The sequence below is a fragment of the Ambystoma mexicanum genome, chromosome 9, assembly GCF_040938575.1.
Source record: "Ambystoma mexicanum isolate Mex_15411 chromosome 9, UKY_AmexF1_1, whole genome shotgun sequence".
NCBI lineage: Eukaryota > Metazoa > Chordata > Amphibia > Caudata > Ambystomatidae > Ambystoma > Ambystoma mexicanum.
The window spans coordinates 292969476-292992862 of NC_090931.1; the positions used below are offsets into that span (position 1 = coordinate 292969476).

The 23387-nt window shown below is 45.0% G+C and overlaps 1 protein-coding gene across 11 annotated transcripts in view; it reads right to left on the reverse strand.

Annotated features, from left to right (window-relative positions):
- SYNRG (synergin gamma) overlaps positions 1–23387 on the reverse strand; it is a 1253369-nt gene that overhangs the window by 548586 nt on the left and 681396 nt on the right. The window lies entirely within an intron of this gene.

Consider the following 23387-nt stretch of genomic DNA (forward strand, 5'->3'; position numbering starts at 1 on the left):
AACCAGAGCTCTAGAAACAGTAAGCTTCTGGGGGAAGGAGAGGAAAGGAAGAATACCTCTGAGGAGGTGAAGTTGGTAGTTTGACTTCTTAGAGACATCAGAGATGTGAGGAGAAAAGGAGAGTTTGGAGTCGAAGATGATCGAGAGGTTCTTGGCTTCACAGGTGGGCGGAGGAAGAGGGCCAAGGGAGGCCGGCCAGAGAGTGACAAGAAAGGAGGGTGCAAGTGTGCTGATGAGGGGAATCTCCATCTTACTGGCATTAAGGCAGAGATAATTGGAGGCACACCACTCCTGGATAGCAGAAAGAAAGTCGGCGATGAGAGAAGGAGGGGAGGTGGCAGAGGGAAGCCTAAAAACTAGCAGAGTGTAATCCGCATAGCACTGAAAGTTGGAGCAGAGAGCAGCAATGCGGTGGGAAAGGAGTACCAGGCATTGGTACAAAGGCCAAGGAGAGAGGTTAGACCCCTGGGGTACATCACAGGTAGAAAGTGAGATAGAGGAAAGGAAGTACCCAGGTTGGACCTGGGAGGGTTGATCGGAGAGGAATGAGGTCAGTCAGGCTGGTGCCTGACCGGTGATACCCAGGTTATCACGGAGACGGTTGAGCAGGGTGGCATGGTTGACCGTGTCAAAAGATAGAAGAGAGATCGAGTCGGGCGAGGACAGAAGGGATGTTCGAGTCAAGGTTGGAGAGCAGGTCTTCACGGATGTTCAGGAGAGCAATTTCCGTGCTTCTGGCAGCTCTAAAGCCAGAATGATGGTTATGGAGACAACCAACAGAGTCAGTGTGAAGATTAAGCTGGGAGATGGCCAGCTTTTCCAAGAGTTTGCCCAAGAAAGGAGTGATGGAGACCGAGCGATAGTTAGCTGGGCGTGAGGGGTCAGCTGTGGGTTTCTTCAGAAGAGGGTGCACAAGAGTGCTTCAGAGCGGCGAAGGAGTGGTTCCAGAAGTCAGCCAGACCAGGAGCAAGGGTGTCAATGTGGTCTTTGATGGTTTTAGACGAGCAGGGAAGAACCTGCTTTGACGAGACTTTCATAGATCGGACTCATCTAGAAACCTTGTCAGCGAAGAAAAGAGAAAAGGGAGAAACAGAGGGAGGAGGGGTGGCTGTAGGAGGGCCAGAGTTAGAGACAGAAGGGGGAAGAGGTGGAAAGGACGAGAGGGTGGACAGGATGTCTTGGGTTTTAGAGATTAATTGAGAGGTAAGGGCATTGCAGAGGGCCTGGGAGGCAACATGAAAGGTAGAGACTTCAGCAGGGTTGGCCAGCTCCTTGCAGGTCTCACACATTCACAAGGCTTCTTTACTTTCTCCTTTGGCTTGCTTTCCGCACAGTTCAGATGCGAGTCTCCTGACTCATCAACAAAAAAAAGGCCTGCCGTGCTCTCCTGCCAGGACTTGGTTAAAACGTTACTATTTGTATTTTGGGTGCATATCCCAGACTCGCATTCAAGGTGCCTGGTATACTCTCCTGCCAGGACTTTGCCAATGATGTAACACTCTCATATGTTCATATTCTACTCCATACGAGTATTGGGCCTTTGCCTGCCTTTCATTCACAACTTCATGTGCTTGCCACGTTCCCCCCCCCAGCTCGGGTTCTCCCAGGCTTTCCAATTACTTTCTTTGGCATGCAGTGTACACCTCAAAGTGCCCCAGTCTCCCTGTGTGGGTTCACTGGTCTCTCCTGGCTGCCCAGTGGTAAGCTTAATCTTCTGCCCAGCGTTCAGTTGGCTCCTTGATCCTTGCAGCGGAGCAGCTCTCCGAGTAGAGCGCTTCTTGCTCCTTCCATGCAGCCGACCTCCGGTCTCAGTGCTTCCTCTTCCGACACTGCCACAATCTCGCCTGCTCGGCGTCCCTCCAGTTTCCCAACCGGCCTTGGGTATGGTGGTCCTACATCTTCCCTGCGTGTCAATTTCCAGGCATTGGTCAGCTTTTCGGTACAACTAGGCTGCACTGTGTGGTACTCGGCGGGCATGATCTTCATTGCTTGGGCCCTCTTCCTTGTCTCAGTAAGCCCATAGGAACAAGTATGTGTTTGTCTAAGATTTTTAAACCGGAAGTTCCAGATTACAATAAGCCATAGATAGCTGGGAAGGAAATGACTGGTGACTATTATCCCTCATGAGGGGGGTGGGGGGAGTATGACAGGTGGTCTACCAAGCCATCTTCAACCCACCGAGGTTGGTTAATTCCCCCCCATCCCCCCCAACAACCCCATGTCGTCGTCCTGCAGATAGCCACCCCCAGGGTCGGAGTTGGGCAGTTTCTGCCCTTCCCTAGCCACATTGGGAGAAGACCTTCCACGCGAAGTTAGTAATGACTTCACTAGATTCGTTACGATGGCTACAAATCAAGTCTATCTTTGCGGTTGGGGAGATGTTTTGTTCATTGAAAATGTTTTCAAACTTTCACAAACAAGTAAAAGGTTATGAATGCTTAATTTATTAAAGTACTGGCGAGTGAACACTTGACTTCTTTAGGATTCAAAGAATGTTTCCAAAAGCAAAGTGTACAAGTTTGTTCTAAACTTGTGTTTGTATAAATCTATGTTTGCTGCATTTTATAAAAAACTAACCTTGCCAAAATCGTTCGTTTCCTGGACTAACCTGCTACTGGACTGCGAGTGTTTAGAAACTCTTGCCAGCTCGTTGCTATTTCCTGGAGGAGGAGGGGCCCAGCGTGGGTCACGTGAGCTGTCACGTGACATCATCTTACCTACAAAATCCGCCCGAGGGGCGCGTTTGCTGCATTTTATAAAAAACAAACCTTGCCAAAATCGTTTGTTTCCTGGACTAACCTGCTACTGGCACTACGAGTGTTTAGAAACTCTTGCCAGCTCGTTGCTATTTCCTGGAGGAGAGGCCCAGCGTGGGTCACGTGAGCTGTCACGTGACATCTTACCTACAAAATCCGTCCCAGCCACCCAAGCGGCGTTAAGCCCGACTGTGGAGTAAAGGGCACTGCATTTTTAACGTGAGCAGCTGTTTTGCTGCTGTTTGGCAGATGGTGGTGACTTAGTTATACAGCATCAGGTATCGCTGAAAATCGCAGAATATCATAACTTTGCTATCTAGTGCAGAGGTTTTGCCTGCTTGTTTGCAATTAACATATTTATTACAACTTTGCAAGCATAATAGTGTGTTGTATTGGATATTCCTGAAAGGAAAGGTTTTAGTCATCTTTAATAACCTTTTATGTGTATCGGCGCAAGTGCCTGTTAAGTCCCGCTATTCCGCTTCGCCGTGCTTGTCGCGGTGAGTGGCGAGGTTTATTGTTTGTTATATCAAAATTGTAAATAACTTATTTGCATTATTCCATCTCTAACCTGGTTATTTTGTACTTGTGAAAATGAAACAGGGTATTAACACGTTAAAGACAGGGATGCCCCCTGTTTCGGCCTCTCATTATTCTAATGGTGAGAACTCACTTGTAAATTTGTCATCTGCTATAATCAAAAAACCTCGATTAAGTTCCACTCCTCGTATGAATCATACCAAATTAAAGCCTAAAACAAAAGCGGAGATACTGTTAGCGATGGACATTCGACCTTTTTGCTCTGAAGCAAATTTTGTGAACCCTTCTGAATTTAACAATGGATCTAACACAGCAACTCCACTTGGCTGTGTGGATCAAACATTGGCTGCACAAAAAAAGGACTCGTATGGACAATTACCTAAGAGGATCGCAGTGGAGGAGGGAATAACTGATGAAATAGCAAAAACCCTCCCATTAGTTACTGCTACAGTCACTTTTGCCAAAGAGAATGTCTCGCTCACAGACAGTATTTTGTTAAATAACGTGTTGACTGGTGCTGTTGTGCCCCCTGTTGATAACCCAAATAGTTAGGTTATATCCATAAGGGATCCTTCGAATTCGAAAATATAATCTATCCCTAATGTCGGGGGTATTCCGGCTATCCCCGTTATTGATCTTGACATAAACGCCACTGTCCGTTCAGCACACACTCTTTCTGCAAATCTGTCTAAAACCTCTAATTTGTACACAAATATTAGTGCTGCTAATTCTGTAGCTAATTTGTCTTTTATTGCACCAACTCCACGTAAAAGAACTATACACGATTTTCAAGAGTCTTGTTTTGCTGAAACTCAAAATGTAAATGCTGGGATAGCTCTTACTTCAATGAACACTGCTATCCTAGCTTTAGCCAAATTGTTTGAGGTCTTAGTTACAAAGGCTGATGTGCATTCTAATCAACTGAACCAGCTATTGGCTGAGCAACTCATGCTTGCCACAAAACTGGAAAGTTTGAGACAAGCTGATCTTTCATCTACTAGTAGGAAGTCGTTAATTTCTCAGAGCTCTCAGACATCCTATCAGCACGAATTTTCATTACAAGCTTATCAGTCCATTCCGTGTATTCCAAATCCCATAATAGATCTAATGAGTTGCACATGAAACCCCATTGGATCTGCAAAAAAACAAACATACTCACTGTTTGATGTTAATATAAATCCATTTGATGCCGTTAAGTTGGGATTCAAAAAAGCTGTCCCCACTAAAAAATCTAAAAACATTAAAACAGTGGCAAAACGCACTACTCAAATCAAATCCTTTGTTAAGAATCTCTCAATACCTGCTGCAACCACTGCAGCTGCGGTCAAAGTAATTGCAAAAATATACACTCTACAGTCACACAAGAGGAAAGTAAAGATAACACCAGTGTTAGTTGAACCGGTTGTTGATCATAGCCCTTTAAATAATTTGATACGTGTGGCTACTGATAGGTCTAAAAATACCCTTAAAAGTCAGACATCCAATGGCTTTTCATTTAAATCCGCTTTATCGATGGGAGCCGTGGATAAGGAAATGTGTCAAAAAGAATTATGGCATGCTATTGATGAATATATGGTAGTTAAATCTGTTTCCAAAAACTTGACTTTTGCGGAAACAGCTTCTATACATACACCATTTGTGCCGGTTGCACAATTACCGCAAACATCTATACAAGGTATTATTAAGGCTGTGCCTGATCAAATTGTCTCTCAAACGCCAGTTCAGAACAAATCGAATGTCTTTGTTTCTGAGACTGTTGTTGCTGGAGACATGGAAAGTTTGATCCAGTCCTCATTAGCCAAGTTTGAGTCCTCTGCTTTTTCACAATCAAAGACATGCTCTGTAGATCAACAAAACCAAAATGCCCCGCCTTTGCCAGTAAGCCAGAAATGTGTGACTGCAGGCCCAAAGCGCCCAGCAGTACATGCATTGACACTTAGTTGCATGCCTGCTCCAGCTTAACAATACAACCATAATCGTGCTTCTGTTCTTGCAATATTTAGCGAGGTGCCAGAACTTGACGATATCGGTACCCTTGACATCGAGCTTGTGGAATTTATTAAGCCATTAAATCGGACATCTGTAAATCTTTGTATTAATTCAAGGCTTGTGGTAAATACAAGCTGGGCTTTGAAATCTCAACTCCTAGAATTGGGTTTCACCCTTCATACCCAGTCTGACTCACTAGTTTCTTCAGTACACTGTCAACAGGCTTCACACTCAAATCAGACAATAAATAAAAAACACGCACTGATTTCTCATACATGCTCCTGTGATCCCAAGAGCAGTCAATACTAGCATCATGAATCAGTAGAATGTGTTTTGTCTGTCATCAGTTGGAACTCTAGAGGGAATAGACATGTGTTGAATAATATGAGTGCATCACTATTGGATCATGATGTAATTTTTTTGCAGGAATCATTGTTCACTAGTGTTCCATCATGGAACAATTATGAAGTCCTTTTGATACCAGCATTTAAAGGATCTTGGGGACATCCTGCATCTGGTTTGATGACGGCTGTTAAACAAGGTTTTCCCCAAACACCTTTTTACAAATGACAAAAATTTGGGGGGAAAATGTCTCATTTGCTGCTATTAATGTCTATTGGAATCCTCAGGGTATCTCTGATGACTTGTTTTTTGGATTCTGTCTCAAAGGCCTTTGATATTGTCACTCTTGAGGGCCATACTGATCTTATTCTCTTAGCTGGAGATTTAAACCTGCACTGCTTGGGTCCTTCATGCCAAGCCGAGAGAAATAGAATTGAGAAATGGACAAGTTTCGTTGAATCTCGAAGCTTGTTCATCTTAAACAGCGCCTTTCCTCAGGACATACCATCTAGACCCACTTGGCATCGTGCTAGTAGCGTGGGAATCATTGACTTTATGTATGTAAATGCACAGATGTTAAACAATGTAACAGCATTTAAAATAATTGACTCAAAACAGAGTGACCATAATGTGTTACACATGACCTGGAATTTTAACTCTTTTGTTGCCAAGGTAAAACCTATCGATTTGATGGGCTCCTATAAGGTAAATCCAGCCAGGAATAGATTGCGATGGACTGATCAAATTCTTAAATGTGATATAGTATGAAATAAATTCAAACTTTACACATATAATTTTTACATATTACAAATCACATATACACAACATTATACTCAATTAAGCTATATACATACTTGTATTAAAAGAAAATAGAAAAAGTCATATAAAAAACTAAACATCCTAACTGAGGATTAAGCATTGACATTCTATCACCCGGATCTAATTAAGGCCTTTACATATGGACTATCAAACTCACTCATTTCAGTCTCTAAGTGGATTCATCATACACCCCCTTACATTTCCTCCATTTTAGGATGGTACTAATCCACACTTCAACTCCCGCTCAGCTTGTTGCCAGATGTTATAAAGGGCGATAAATAAATGCATATTGCTGGTATTGGTGCAATATAGCCAGAAGGACATTTCAGGTATAGTAGCATGATCATGTACAAAATCACCCAAATGACGAATGATTGTCGCTCTCAATTTCAGACATTCCGTAAGTAGGTGTCGAGCTGTCTCCAAGTGATCAGGGGCTTTACACAGGCGACATATACGTTTGTTGGACGGGATTTTTTCCCCAAGCCCCTCTGTTGTACAGGGTTGGCAATTGCTCAAATCTAAATAAGAGAATGAAACGTCTAAGTTTACTAGAGGGACAGAGGGATAAATAGGTTTGCGGCTTCATAAAGTTAAACAAACGATATTTAATAAACTGATACAACTTGAGGTTGCACATGTGGTTATAATTCTCAAGCCAATCCCATAAGTCCACTTTTTTACCTAGGGCATATAGGATTTCCCTGGAGGTGTTAACCCTTCTATGTGTCCATCCAATGTCAGTTAGGAATGTCACCATATCTTTATAAAGGGGTAACGTAGTATATTTGTTGGTCACCTCCTGATGGATCACCAATAGGAGGGTATTGATCGGATTATCAGTCATCTTGAGATGTAAACCAGCTCTTTTCTTCAAGACCATGGCTTTAAGGGAGGGTAGTCCCAGTTCTAATCTGATCAAGGCCATCGGTATCCCCGGGTGTAACCCGAGGATCCGTCTCCAAAACTTACCCTCCAACACTTGTAACCATCCAAGGTCCATTGTATGTAGTGAATAAAGCCCATATATAATCATTGGTGCCATTACTTGGATATAGAGCTGACGCGTTCCCCAAAGGGTAAAACCACCCTGTTTTTTTGTAAATGAGGCAATGAGTGAAGTGACTTGCATGGCTCTCATGGAGCGCCCCTGTCTGCACAATGAGTAATCACCTAGGGGCTCGATATCCACTCCGAGATAGCGGTAGGATGGGGCATAAGGAATGACACTTCCATGTACCATAAGATTCACCCTGGATGCTTTTTTACTCGTGAATCTTAGTACCTTCGTTTTATCTTATCCATTTATTCTGGCATAATCCCACAGAGCGGTAGCAGAACGCCTCAAACCGCTTATGGTATTATCAAAGATCACAAGATCATCCGCATACGCTAGTACCATACAATGCACCTCGCCCACTTTCGGGGGACAGTTGTTCGCTTCAGCCAGGGCTGCAGGGATGTCATAAACATAGAGGTTGTATATTAAAGGTGCTGTAACACATCCCTGTTTAACCCCACTGTCTTGTATCACATTACGTGTTAAATTACCTTCCTGGTCCAATCTAAGGCATGCCGTTGTGTTATGATGGAGTAATTTTAGATAGTATAATAGGTTAGATGGACATCCCAATTTCTCAAGTTTGGCCCATAACCTTATTCGCGGGATAGAATCAAATGCAGCCTGGAAGTCAATAAACGAAGCATACAACGGGGGCTGCCCCTTACTGAGTGCCCGTGTTCGAAGTAGTTCCATGACAAGTAGATTATGGGAGGTGGAAAACTCTCGTCTAAAACCGCATTGGAATCTACTGAGTATTTTAGCCTTGTCAACCCATTGTTGCAATTCACTGAGTAACAGTGCTGCAAACAATTTACCAGAAATATCTAGCATAGATAATAATCTATAGTTATTAGGCTCCATATGGTTGCCTTTTTTGAACACAGGGATAAGGATAGCTGTTTGCCAAGTGCGGGGGATTATTCCTTGCTCTAGAATTTTATTGAAGAGCAAAGAGAATAAATCAGCCCAAAACAAGGGATGGCTCTTAATCACTACATTCGCCAAACCGTTGGGTCCAGGGGCTCTGGATGATTTAAGGCTAATTATTTTTTCCAATATTGCCTCTGGGGAAACATCTATGGGCGGAGGAAAGGGCACCTCTATCCCCTCTTTATTTGGGGTTTCTATGTCACTCCTGTTACGGTCCAATAGAAATTTTTCCCACGTCTTCTTACTTATTGGGTTGATCAGGGGGCCCTTAACCTTCTCTCTATTTTCATTAAGGAGGGACCAGATACCACGAGGATTTCTAGTGCAAATAGTTTGCACTAATTTTTGATGCCTAGTATTTTTCTCGCGGGCCTTGATATTTTTAACCACTGTTCTATACCGATTTTTAATTTTTCTTAACTTCTCGCGGTACCCGGCTCCATATGCATTCCCCCATTTAACGCTCCGAATGGCCGCTCTTAAATCTCTCTTGGCATCCCTGATTTCTCTGTTAAAATAGGGCGTTACTCCCCCTGTTTTTAACATATATCCCTTCTTAGCTAAAGCATGTTTACGAGTGAATCTAGATATCCAATCCTCAATTTCATTTATAGTCATATGATCAAAATCGTGGTAGCCCAGAGTTGCAATGGTTTTAAGTGACTCCGTAGCCAAATTGATATTTTTCTCTGACCACACAATTCTGGAGCCTGCCACGTTTGTTTGGATGGTGCCCGTGTTCAAAGTCGACAGAGGGCATAAAGGGATACTAAATGAACACTGCAGTGACGCATGATCGCTCCATTCATTTTGCCTCACAACCATATCGACTACTCTTGTCTGGAGCTCGGGGCACATAAATATATAATCTAATGTGCTAACAGCAGTTCCATTAGACCAGGTGTGTTTCCCTGGTCGATCTCCCAAAGTTCTGCCATTAATCATGGCCATGTCCCAAGCTCCAAACAATTTGAGCCAACCCAGACCCTCAACATCTCTCTTTCCATGGATCATTTTGCATCTTGTGTTGAGGTCTGGATTTGAAGATATGTTTGATTCATCAGACATATGGCAATTGAAGTCCCCCATGATCATCACAGCAACATTTCCTACTTTTATCCACCAATCGGATAACAAATCCTGTATCGCCTCCTGCAGAGAGTCACACACCAAGTCTCCTGGTGGATTATATAGATTAATTAATAAGTACCTTTCCAGGCCTTTCTCACCATGTAATTCAAACTCAACTGCCAATAGCTGTTCCTTAGCTTTACACTGTAATTTGCGAGACACAATTGAATTCACAATCCCGATTAAAAGCCCTCCAAAAGGGCGTCCCTTACTGCCCCGTTTAGCGGGCGCTTGATGTATCACAAAGCCGTCAAATAATAACGGGTCAAGAGACCACGTCTCTTGTAGACAAATACAGCTATATTGGGCTAACATATGTGCAGAGCCTTCCGACCTCAACAAGTGAGAGAAACCTCTGCAATTCCAGGAGAGTAATGATAGACATCAATGGTTCTTAATCAATTGAGGGATTGCTTCTAGTAGAGACTTCAGAACTTGCTGTATTTCCATCAGGACCGGGTTTTCCCCTCCCCTTATTTTAGGCACAGTGTCTACCACAGTTACTGGTGTAGAATCCTCGGGTTCCTGTACAGGATCCTTCTCTAGGGGGTCCACGTCAATCTCAATGTCCACTACTGTCAACTCTTCTTTATATTTCCTGATCAATTGTGCCGTGGTTGGAAAAACACAGTGTATGGCTGATACATTACGATTCGGGCATCCCAGTGGTTCAATAAACAAAAAATCCTCCGATTTTAGCACGCGCAGTTGAGGTATATGATACAATCTTGCTAGCAACTCCGAGTGTGCTAACCAGGGGTTTTTGCCACTTGGGTATATGTTCTTAATGAAGCATGTACGCTGGGTAGTTATCTCGTTCCCAACTTTTTTCTGGTCCATTACGATTGGTTCATCAGGATCTTTCGCCTGTATCTCAGGTACGTATTCCCCCTGTGTTTGTATGCTGGATTCAAGGTCAGGATCTTCATATGTCACGGAAACTTCATTGTCGTCCACTACAATTGGCTTTTCCTCAGATATCAGCCAATCTGTCAAGGGGCCCTTAGTCCTAGCGGCCCTTTGGGCGGCTCTTACCATTCTCTTTCTAGCTTTTTTTGATCGTGGCTCAATCGCTGGTTTAGGGCTAGATGGAGGATACTGAACTTCCAATGCAGCTACTTTGTTCTTCTGTGCCTTTTTTGCCAATCTGCGTTGTTTACGAGTGAGGGGAGACCGGGGACTGTACTCCCGCTCCTGTTCGTCCCCTTCTTCTTGGGGTAACTCAGGTATCATATTATTGTCAAATACCTCCAGATCTTCATTTTCCTCCATCGCCACTTCTTGATCATTAGTCTCGTTACCTATACATAATGCCGCTGATAGGTTAATCTCTGCCTCTTCTCGTGGTAGATCTTTATGATCTAGCGCTATGGTAATGGCATTCGTATTAGCCAAGATGCGTCCAGACATCTGTAAGAGTATCTTGATGGCGAATTGTAAAGCCGCCACCGAAGATTGCAGCTCAATTATCTTAGAAGAGCTAGAGTGCTCATCAATGCGGTCTTCTATCTCGTTGTCAGGTTCATCCTCCATCGACGCCATTGCTAAATTAGGCGAGGCAGACAGACGTTCACTCCTTCCCACAGTGTATAGCTCCCCTATGACCTCGGTCATGCTGATATCTTTGGGGGTCATTATATTACTTGAAGGTCTTAGTGGAGTTGGAGCCCGCATTCCTCTCTGTATAGATAAGCATAATTCCAGGAGGGAATTGTTGTCAATGTCATCGAAGTTAGAGGTGTTTAAAGAGTTGTTACCCTTAGGATTTGATGTTACCATTTCCTCAATTGCTGTTGAATTGATGGGAGGGGAAGGATTCTTCGGAAAATACTCAGTGATGGCCCCTTGCGTCACTGGTAGGGTAAGTTTGACATTCTTCTTGATCTTACCCCCTTTTTTCAGGCATTCTTTAATTTCCTTAGTAGGGGGGCACTTAGATTTACGTAGATTGTAAATCGAATAGGGGGCTCTTTTGCCCCGCTGCATAGCTATGTAGCGGATCACTAGATTTTCAGAGTCCCAGGGATGTCAATTAGTCTCCACTAGTGTTTATACAACGGGACTGCAGATTAATAAGAGGAATAATTCCCCCAAAATTACACTGACAAGCAGAGGCAGATTACCTCCTTAATCTGTACTCTCCCCTTATCCAGCACTCTATGGGGCTACCAAATCCGGCTCAAGAGCAAAAAGCCCACAGTCTCCGGGTAAGTATGTTGAGTTCCCCTGTTATTGGAGCCACGTGTTCACTCAATACATCTGCGTATTGTGCATAGAGTGCAGGAGCGACTGTGGTGGGATCAATAGGTAGCTAGCGGTAAACACCCCGGGCTGAGATGTAGGTCACTGCACGGGTTGGGTTCCAAGTCCCCTCCACAGAGGTCCAGTGGTACACTCACCCTCCAGCCCCTCGCTGCAGCTCCCCGCTCACCTCTCCGTGCTCTCTGGGCTCCTATTTGCCGCCTTTTTGCCACCTACCGTGTCCTGCTCGCAGTCTGCAACTTCCTCCCCAGCCGCAATATATGTATATATGCAGGCAGCACCGGGGCAGGCAGGCGGCAAACGGCGCCGAGGTAGGCACCTCAGGTACCTGGCAGTAGGAACCGCACGCTATGGAATGGGCCTCCGCACGTCAAGGGTCCATCCCATGCAGCCCAGTGCCAAACTCACGGGTCTGTGCTTCTTCGCGGCTCCCCCGCTCGTCACACGGCACTTTCAGAGCTCCTCCTGTAGCGTTCGGCAAATGCAGCTCCTTCCGCGGCCGCGCTGCACAGGTTAGGTTAGAGTAAAGGACCCTACGTCCCCGTGAACGTCAAGCCGACGCTGCTCTTCGGGCAAACACGTCCCGTACACACGTCCCGCAGCCACTTCCGACAGTAGCTTCTTCTATTTCTTCAAGTACTTCATGGACTGAGACATCCCTAGCTGCTTTCAGGACTTGTTATTATAATGAATTGAATAGTGGAGAGCTGAGCCTGTGTTCTGCAGATGTAGTTTATCATGATTTAATGCAATTGTTTCAACCAGGCTCAATTATACATAAACAAAAGCGAACACCCCATTTGCATATATTTGATCATAAAATTAGATTGAGGAAAGCCATGGTTCGGGCAGATAGGAGGGCAGCTCTTAAACTCCCACAAAACATGCAATCAATCGTCCTCTCCCGTATTAAGACCAAGTATAGAAACTGGGTAAGAGGCCTGAAGGCCAAGCTATATCAAACTGATGGCAATAATATATTGAAATCCTTGGCTTCTAAGAACACTGCTCAGTCATGGAATATCATAAACCAAGTAACATCAGGTTGCTGTCCAAACTAACGATGTCACAGAGGCGATGTGGATTCAGCACTATTCTGCTTTATTTGCTGCACCCCCGTCACATCCAAACATTCCCATGCCTGAGACCTTGCCTCCGTTTCATATATGTTTTGACAGAGACGATATTTTCTACTTTATGAAACAAGCAAGTAATTCCAGAGCACCTGGGCCGGATGGTTTGTCCAATATACATCTTAAACAGTTCCCAGACATTTGGGCGGACATACGTCTTCTCATGTTTGAGTCTATTAATGCCTCTCAGAGGATCCCAAGTTCCTGGAAACAATCGATTGTCATCCCCATTTATAAGAAGGGTGATCGGGCAAACCCAGCCAGTTATAGACCCATCTCCCTCCTTGATGTGCCTGGAAAGATTTATTCTCGTTTAATTTTGAGAGAGCTCAAAAAAGTGGACCAAAAACTGCTGTAAAATAGATCCTCTGCAATCAGGCTTTGTCAGTGGCCTTGACACACTTTCTTATATGATCACATTGAACATGTTCAAATCACAATATGCGGTTAGGAAACAATCTTTATATTTTGCTTTCATTGATTTTGTTCAGCCTTTGATTCCATAAATCGTAATTTGTTATTTCATAAGTTAAAATCTTATGGTTGTCCTTTTGGTTGTCCATCCTCCCTTTTGTCAGTAATTATTCAGCTACACACAGATACTTCTATGCGTGTTCGACTCTCCTTTGAAGGTCTCCTTTCTTCATCTTTTGCCACATTTTTGGGACTTAAAACAGGGGTGTACTTTGGCCTCAATACTGTTTAATTTGTTCATTTTTGATATGGGTCTTTTCTTTCTTCGAGCTTTGTCGGATGCCCCCGAATTGGGTGGCCAGCGTATACCATGGCTGCTTTACGCTGACGATCTTGTATTAGTATCCCAAACTCCAAAAGGTCTGTAGAATCTGTTATCTGCCCTGTCTGATTATGCCATGGAGAACCAACTAATAGTTAATCTGGAAAAATCGCAGATTCTGGTCTTTAGACCTAAAGGGAGTTCCAAGATCCATAATGCAGTATGGCGCCTGCAACAAGAACCAATGGAAATTGTTTTGGAATATAAATATTTGGGTCTATTTATTCAGACTACTGTGGGCGATTCTTGATATCCGATTATGCTACAGTCGAGGCTTTTGACACTGATGTCACAGGCAAAAATACTTGTGTATAAGTATGGAAAATTCACTTTAAAGCATTTGTTCATGTTTTATGATCAAAAAGTTATCCCCATTTTATTATATGGTGTTGAATCGAAGCTGTACTCTAATGATCAATCCTGGGATAAATTGGAGGCCGCGTTTTGGAGAAAGGTCCTACATTTACCAAACTGTTTGCCCTTGCCTATATTGCGTTTTGAATTGGGTTTGAACTCACTATTTAGCAGGGTCAAATGGAGAATGTGCTCCTTTTTGCATAAATGTTTGCTTGGTGCGGTCAATAACAATATACTGAGTACGCTTGCCCACTATTTGACCTCTTCCACTCTGGCGTTCCCTTTAAAATGGCGAAATCTTGTCCTGAATATTTTAGCGGAAGCTGATATATCTTTACAGTTTCTAATTGAAAATCCAACACGTGCTAAAGCAAAATACTTTCAATGGGATTGGATCCAGAACTATGATCTTTGCACGAAGTATAGAGATTTTAATGCAAACATTTTTGGTATTAAACGCATGGTTCAAAGGCCTGGCTACCTATTGAAATGTCCCTCGGTGAAAATTCGGAATAAGTTCTTACGTTTAAGGATGAACCTATGGCCGACGAGAGAAGTGCTGGTGAGGCGTGAGATAATTCCTTCTGATGCACATTTTTGTCGGTTCTGTGAATTCCATAGTGTGACAGAAACTTTGCAACATCTGATAGTATCTTGCCCGAAGTTGAAGGATATTCGAGCCAAACATTTTACAAATCTGTTGAATTTGCATTTGAAACGTGATGAAATTGAGACATGGAGCATTTTATTCAATAGTCCCAGATTTTCAGTCATTAAGGCCCTGGTACATTTTTTGGAAACTATTTTACCTACTGAAATCCATTTATAATCATTTTGAACCTTGAAAACATTTGTTAAATCTGCTTATGAGCATGGGAAATCATTATGTATTAGATCTCAAGATCTAGAATTCTGCAGATCTTTTTATCTTTTCTTCCTTTTTTTTTAAAAACTTGCCATTCTTTTTACAACTAACGTTGTCACCATCTCAACTTCTACACCTCGTCTCCTGGAATTCCCAGTCTTAACTTCAAGTAAGGTATTATCACACTGTTTCACAACATTCAGTGAGATTTGTTGAAGGTAGAGCTATGGTGTTTGGCCATCTGAATGAATGGGCAGAAACCCTGCCCATCTTTCAAATGGCTGGCTGGACCACTCAGTTCTGAAATACACCTGTCAAACTATTAACCTCACAGTCCCTAGAAAGCCTGGATGAAGCTTTGTCAAATTGTCGGGGGGAAATTCTCCCGGGGCCGGCTGGGCCGTCCGCGGACCTCTGGGCAGGGAGGCCCCAACTCCTCCCGAGTATCCCAAAAATGAGTATGAGGCACACGCAAGAAGCAAGGTGATTCTGCTGTTTATTAAACAAACGGCAGGGATGGGTCAAGGATCGTACGCATCCGTCCTGACACACTCTCCCTCTCCGTGGGGCTCGCAGGCCCTTTTTACCTTAGTATGACGCGCTACTTGCGTCACCTGGGAAAGTTAGCAAAAAACCTATCGCCACTCTGGATTGGTTCCTCGAGTGGTAGGGTTAGTATAGCATACGTATAGAGAACGTTGTTAGTGGTTGAGGGTCAGTCAGGTGGTATACTTGGGTTGTCCCTTCAATTAGATACATGAAAATTGTTACATGAAGACCCCTGAGGATTAGCTAATGTTAATGGCGTCAGTGATAAGAGCCCCATGTTCTGATTGGTCCACTCGCGAGCCCCCCATTCTGGGACCATCGCTGTTCCCAGCTCGCGGTGCACCTGTCATTTGCAACAATGTATAACTATGGGTATGTGCAGACAATGCGAGGATTTGTTCATATGCTGGAGGGCAGACTACTCCCACTGCCGCAGATGTCCATTGAGTCGCTTAATTGTTGCTGCCTGTGTCTAAAAATGTGGTATCCAGGCGCCTCCCTCCTCCTGGGCCTGGCACCCTGTCAGGTTCGGCTTGGTCACGTGAGGAGAGACCGTGGTTGAGGCAGAATTCTGCACATTTAATATTGCATCTTCCACTGTGTGCCTGGCTTAGTTTGCAGGTGTGACTTTGGCTTCGGCTTGTGGCATGCGAGTTTGCAACATTGTGCCCTTGACTGTCTGCTCTTGCCGGGCGCATTCTGCAGGGTCAGCAATTGTACTCTTGCTCGTTCAATGTTCATGGAGGCTCTTGCTTGTGGCCTACTTGGGCCTGGTGCATAGGTGGGGACGTTTGATGCACGGCGGTTTAGGTTATGGTATCACCTTGCTTTATCCCCAGTATCATGTCTTCGTTATATTTCTCATTGCAATGCATGGGGTAGGAGAAGCGTCAGCAAGCATTTTAGATGAGTTCGTTGTGCGTCTTGCGTTTCTGCATTTTGAAAAACCTATGTGAAAAATAATAAAGATGCGTGTCAGTGGGTGTGTCCGTCACCTACGTCATAGCACTGAATGTGTTCTTCATGTGGATTGGTGTGGGAGTGTCCAGTGTGCATGTTTGCACGGGTGTGCTGACCGTTGGCTAGGTCGTCATGGCATCTCTAACGATGTGTTCATTTACTGTTGAATGGTTCAGTCGAGTTCATCCATGCCGCAGGTACTGTTGAATGGTTCAGTCGAGTTCATCCATGCCGCAGGTACTGTTGAATGGTTCAGTCGAGTTCATCCATGCCGCAGGTGTCGGCATGGGCAGGGCAGGCTGGTGGGCACATCCGTATGTTCCTGTACCAGGGTATTTGGTCGTCTGGTAGATAGGCAAACTCCTCTCGTGGCGGGTGTCTGGGCCGCGATCCTCTAGGCCAGGGGCGTGAGGGGATTGGTGGGAGCCTTTTGTTCCATTCTCCCACTTCAGTCCCCCATCTGGTCGACTTGTCGACCACAAACATATCTTTTTCCTTATCTCCTCTTACTCTCCATATTTTAGTTACTCCTCCCAAATGCCCATAGTGGTTGACATGGTCTTCAAATGACCAGTACATATATATACACAGGTTCCTCCAGGTGTGCAGTATACCCATTTCCCTATGTAGCTCCTTGGGTTTCTTGGGTCTTCGAGCTTCACAGATGGTGGGTCCAGGTGGTTGGCGATGATCTGTTTGCGCAGTTTTTCTCTCTCTTTTATTATTGTGCCTGTGTGCTGGCCATCATCTGCCGGCATCAAGGGGTGCATACCAACCATTTCGATCATTTTGTCTGTGGTGCGTGCCTTCCGAGCCTTCCAGAATCTTATTATGATCAGTACAGCTCCAGCCAGTATTATGCATCCAACTATAATCTTCAGTCCGTCCGACAGCCAAGATGGCATTCATGACCATAACAGTGAAAACCAGCTGTCATCCTTCTTCACTCCTTTACTTTCATTCATCATTTGGGAGTGCATCAGGGGCAGTTGTGATACTGCTTTTGTAGGTGTACCATTGTCAGCATCGTTAGCAGGAATGAATGTGCAGCATGATTGTCCTATCTTTGCGCAGACTCCTCCTTCCATTGCTGTAAGGAGATCCAGTACATATCTGTTCTGTAGTGCTACCATCCTCACTGCTCGCAGTTCCTCTTTTATTGCGTTGAATCCATTTACTGTAGAATTAATTGTCATCATTAGCTCCCATCGAGTTATCTGGAGCCATTTTGCGTTTGCGTAAGCTTGTAGTCCCGGATGTATTATTGACGAGAAGAACATTGCTGCTCTGCTGAATAGTCTGTGTTCTGGTGGGACTGAAGTGAGCACTGTTTCCGACCTTCCCCATAGGTAATTTCCTGTCAGAGGTTCTCCTTGTCTTTTCTTTCTATTCAGGACATTGTTGTTGTGGTTCTCTTCGTTCTCTGGCCCCTTCTGAGGTTTTACAGATCTCTTCTTCCTCTTGTTTCCTCAATAGTGCCAATGGCATTACCATCTTTCCAGTGTTACCCTGGCGCCATAGTGTGTCAGTTGGTGACATTGTACATCCTCTTTTTACCCATATTTCTTTTTCTGCCATTGGTGCAGCCGCTTGTAACTCCATTATGTGTGTGGCTGGGAGATGGGTGTACCCTTCTCTTATCAACATCTCTTTAGCTATCCCCCTCCCTCTCCCTCTCTCTGACTCTGGGGGGTTCCATATCTCACCAAAATATGCAGCATACTTCGCATGTGCGTCTGCTGATGCATTTCCTTTTGAGATATGATCTTCTCCATTAGTGTGTGCGGTACATTTAACCAAAGCTAATTCTTCTGGGTCATTTATTACTTCAATTAGTTCAGCTAATAAGAGAGCATGTTGCACTGGGGTGCCGTCAGCTCTCCTAAACCCTCTTCTCCTCCATTTGGACAATCCTGAGTGGACAGTAGACGTGACATATGCGCTGTCAGAATATATAGTCACTCTTTTGTCAAAGCTTTCCTTTAATGCCAAGATCAGTGCAACCAATTCTGCTGCTTGAGCAGAGTAATGTCTATTCCTGGCATCCATGCAAATGCCATGTCTGTTCCGTACTCGAATAGCTTGCCATCTACTGGCTCAGCCCTAATCACTGTCTGTCCACAATATGCTTGCATAATTTGTCGTGCAGTGAGCATGTTTATTCCTGGAGTGGAGCAAATTATGCCGTCCTCCGTAAAGGAGATCGTCATATTCAACCTTCTCATTATGTCTCTCCCCAGTATGTTTACTGGTGAGGCCCTAGAATATAAAAGTGGGACAGACATGTCATAATCCCCTATTGATAAGGGAATGTTATCAGTAAGGGAACCAACCCCCTAGCCCCAGAGAATCCTTGGGTGTTCATGGCTTCACCTGACATCTTAAATTTACCTTCCCTTATGCAAGACCGGGTCGCCCCGATGTCAACAAGGAATGACAATTTTTTGTCACCTATCGTTACCTCTATGCGTGGTTCCTCCGCACTATTGGGTGTTACCGACAGGATGGGACACACCAAGGCCGTCTGTGGGCTGTCCTATTGTGGGTATAATGATTGACCACTTCCTGTGTAAGGGTTGTGTCCCAGGACCGTCACCCTTCCCAGTTGTGTTTGCTGTAGTTGTGTATTGGTGGAGGTTATGTTATGGTCTTGAATTTGGGCAGGTTGCTGTACTGCCTGCACTTGGGGTTGTTGTGTTATCGCTACCTGTTGTTGTGGCAGTGAATATGTCTGTGGCTGTTGTGTTACTAGTTGTTGCTGCCCATTTCCCGGTTGCAATGCCTGCTGTTGCTGGATGCCCTGCTGTTCCTGTGTAGGCCCTTGTTGTCCCTGTTCTCCCCATGATGGTGTCCCTGGTCTCATTCTACATGTGCGTGACATGTGCCCTAGTAATCCACAAATCCTGCATACCGGTGGTTCCCTGTTCTGCCATGGAAAGCTCCCTGAATTGTCCTGGTATGCTGGTTGCCCGGTGGGGTAGAAATTTCTTAATCCTCCCCCTTGCTGTTGTGTGTTATAGCCGTATCCCCTTCCCCTCATCATTCCTCCCCTTCCCCTGTTATAATTATAATATCCAGCTCCTGGCGTTGAGTATCCTCCTCCCATGTTAGTCGTGTATGGTTGGGGTGGTGGCAGCTGTTGTGCTACACTCTGTGATGATTGTATTTGGGAGGGATTTTGTGCAGCCACTACTTGTGTGGGGTTTTGAGTCATTGTTGCAGGTGTAGTTGTTAGTGCACCTTCCATCGTGTATTTAGTACGTTTTTTCTGTACCAATTTAGCCTCTTCCGCTTTTCTATCTTCTTCCTTTTGTTTCATCTTTTCTTGCCATGTCCTACAATGATGTACTATCGTCAGTTGTATTTCTGGCCATGCTTTTGCTTCCATCCCCACTACCTTCTTCAGTTGTTTCTGAACTGCTTCTGGGAGCCCTTGTATTAGTATATGATAGAATATTGCTGGTGTTTTGTCCCATTGTTCTCTAGTTTCCATACACCACTTCCCTTGAATTTCCTGGATATAATCAACAGGATCTTCGTTGTCACGCATCTTGCGTGAGGTAATTGCTCCTATGTCTGATGTGTCTGGGTACTGTACCCTCAGCGCTTGCCATAATGCATGTCTGCAGTTTGCAAATGGTGCCCCATCGTGTGATGTGTTTGTTATTGTGACCCCGTGGAAGCCTGCTCTCTTCCAGACGTCATCTGCTGCATCCCCCAATATTGATATTAGAAGGCCCTTTACATCCCCCAATGCCAGTTTCTATCCTGCGGTGTGTTTTTCCATTTCATATATCCATTTTCCCGCACCTCCACTTAATGATGGGAGCCTGCACTTTATATTTTCCTTGTCTGCATGCTTCCAAGGGACGTATTGTGGTCTAACCCCTCCCCTCTCCAGACTTGGCATTAAGTTGTGTCCTGTTGGATCCCCTGGGTTCCACAAAATTGAGTCCGCGCACCCCTCCTCTTCTTCCGTTTCTTCTACATCGTCAATTGTGTCCATATTTCCCCTGCTCTTAACTGTTTCTCCTCCATCTCTTCCCCTTCTTTCATCATTCCCTTTATTTAATGTGGGCGTGTGTATTCGTTCTCCCTGCCTGCGCCCAGGGAGGTCTCTAAGCCTACTTGCATAGGGTGTCAGTTCGTGGGAGAAGGGTGCGAGTTTAGGTGGGCATGTTGTACGTAGTGAGTGTGGGGTGGTGGAGCATGTTGGACGGGATGATGAGGGTGTAGCTGCACGTGTCTGCCTTCCCGCCATTCCTTGCTCTTCCCCCTCACTTCCTTCCAGTTCTTCCTTTCTCCTGCAGGCCCATGGAGAGTCTCTATTTGTCCGGGTGATGTATAATTTATCTAGGCTTTCCCTTTCACTATTTCTTCCTACCTTCTCCATTCCTCCTTCTTCCTCACTCCAAAAGTCATTTGTGAATGGCAACCCCCAATCTGTCTTTTCCCCCCTAATCGTTACTGTTTTTAAGTCTATTAGAACCGTTCCTCCCGTTTCTTTTTTACCAATTGCTCCCCTTTGTGCTGATGTTGTTGCTACTTCTGTGTCTCTGTGTACATACCTCCTTATTTCACTCTCCCCTCTCCTATCTTCTCTTTCCCCTTCATTTTTCTCAGCTATTACTCTACCAATTTCCTCTTTTCTTTAATTCCTCCATTACTTCACTACTCATCTTTTCCAATATCCTTTCATCTTCTTTTTTCCTTTCCCATCTCGCCCTTTGTCGTTTCTGATAGTAATCTCCTCTTCCATATTGCCATTTCTTTTTCGTTCTCTTCTTCCTCTCTTTTCCTGTCACGCAGTGCTGCTCTGGATACCCTTTCTGCTACTGCCTTTACCCTTTCGGCTTCTCTCTTTTGTTCCTCAGTTCGTTCCCTCATTTTGTCCAACTCATTCTTACTTTCTTTCCTTTCCCTGGCTCTCTCTCTTTCCTCTCTCTCGAGCTGCTTGATCAGTGCATTCTGCTCATCCCTTAATTCTGCTAATCGTTCCTCCAAAATCTCTTCCTTTTGTCGTAACAGCTCTCCCTCCATCCTTTTCCCCTCTTCCCCTTTCATTTCACTCTCCCTGGTATTATCCTCGTCCATTTTCCTTACTACCTCCTTCTCTTCTCCTGTTAATGAGCCTCGTAATTTTAATAGTACCTGCGCAGCTACCCACTCATCATGTCCTATTTCCGCGATCTGCTCTTCTCCACTCCTCCCCTCCCCTGCGGGCATCTTCCTATGAGCTGATCCCGTCGTACTAGTCCGCTCCCCTCCCGTGTGGCCACCTGTAGCTGTATATGGTGGCGGGCTGTATGCCGGGTTCGAGTACCCCTCAGCCGCCCTTAAATGTTCTCTTGCTATTTCTCCTAGTTCTCTTAAAGGATACAACCCCCCTCCCTCCGTTTTCACTACCTTCGCTAGGGGTATATCGTCGCTCTGCTCCTTTTTTATTTCATTTTCGTTTGAGTTGTTACTCTTTTCTCCTCCCTCTTGTCCGTTCCCCGTGTTCTGTGTGCCTTCACTCTCTTTTTCCCCATTCTCTCCTTCCTCCTTAATCTCCTTTTCTTCCGTTGTTTCCCCCACAATGAACATTCCGTTTGGTCCTGGTCGGGACCCTTGGAAAATCCTCCATAAGTTAAACACCTCCACGTGGTGTGTCAGCTTCTTCCCCTTGTATGTGTTATGCAGATAGTTTAATAGTGAATGTTGGGTATATGGATCGAAACTGCCATTAGGCGGCCATGGTGTCGTCATTTTGTTGTCCGTCCCCTGTGTCCATTCTATGCTGTATTTGATCAGTTTCTCCCTATGGGGTGACAGTGTTTTACATATATGCTGCAGCGGGGTAGTGAGGGTGTTTCCCCACCCTCCCGATCCTGTCCCGTGTGACATAATAGCACTTCAATACTTCAATTGTTATTCTCCCTATCTGGTAGCGGTTATCTTGCTAACAATGTATGCTATACAATCTTAGATCTTTACCTGGCCCCGTAATTTTGGGGACTTGCGATTGTCCGCTAAGGAAAAACAGTAAAATATAACATTTGCATTTGTATACTCTTTTCTTTCTTTTCTTCCTTTACCAAACACCTTTACGGCCCCCTGCGGCCAAGGCGCACGTAGCCCCCTGCGGCCGAGGCGCACGTAGCCCCCTGCGGCCGAGGCGCACGTAGCCCCCTGCGGCTGCGTGCCCCGTGTGACGTTCTTGTACAGCCGTCCCACTTTCTTTTACCCCTCCTCCTCTTTCTTCACTTGTCGTGGCCGGCGTTCTCCGTGAGCCGCCACGTCCCCCTTTTCACCTTACCCCGATCTACTCGTTATCGTTTATCTCAGTCTCCATTCCCTTACCATTACTCTGTTCCCCACCACTCTCCGAAAAATGCCTCGCGTTCGAGATATCCTATGAAAGCCCTACTGGTGACGTCACCGATCTCTTCCAAAACTACTGGTAAGTTCTTTTCATGTTTTTAAAAGTTCAAAATACGCTTGTAATCTACCCCCGTTAACCCCACAGCTGTCTTCCTGTCACACCTGGAACAAGGTAATCAACAATTTAATCTGACTGCGCACGCTGCGTCGCCTCGCGTGTGATACGCCCCTCGACAGGAGGGCTTAACCAGCCAATTATCTTCCGTATTAGGCAACCAGCTAGCTACCGCCTACAGGGAAACGTCATCTATCGAGTTTCCTGCTCGATCAATAGGGATCCTCATCTACTCATTGATCAATAATCACCAAATCATAGGAAACCGCACTCACACCCCCCCTTACACGTGGTCGCGACCTAGGCCAATCAGTGTCTACGGGCGGCCGCACGTGATGTTTTCGTGCTCCACCCCCTCCTCTTCCGTAACGTAGCGGACTGCTCTCGCACTTGTCCAGCCACCATTCACTTCACCGT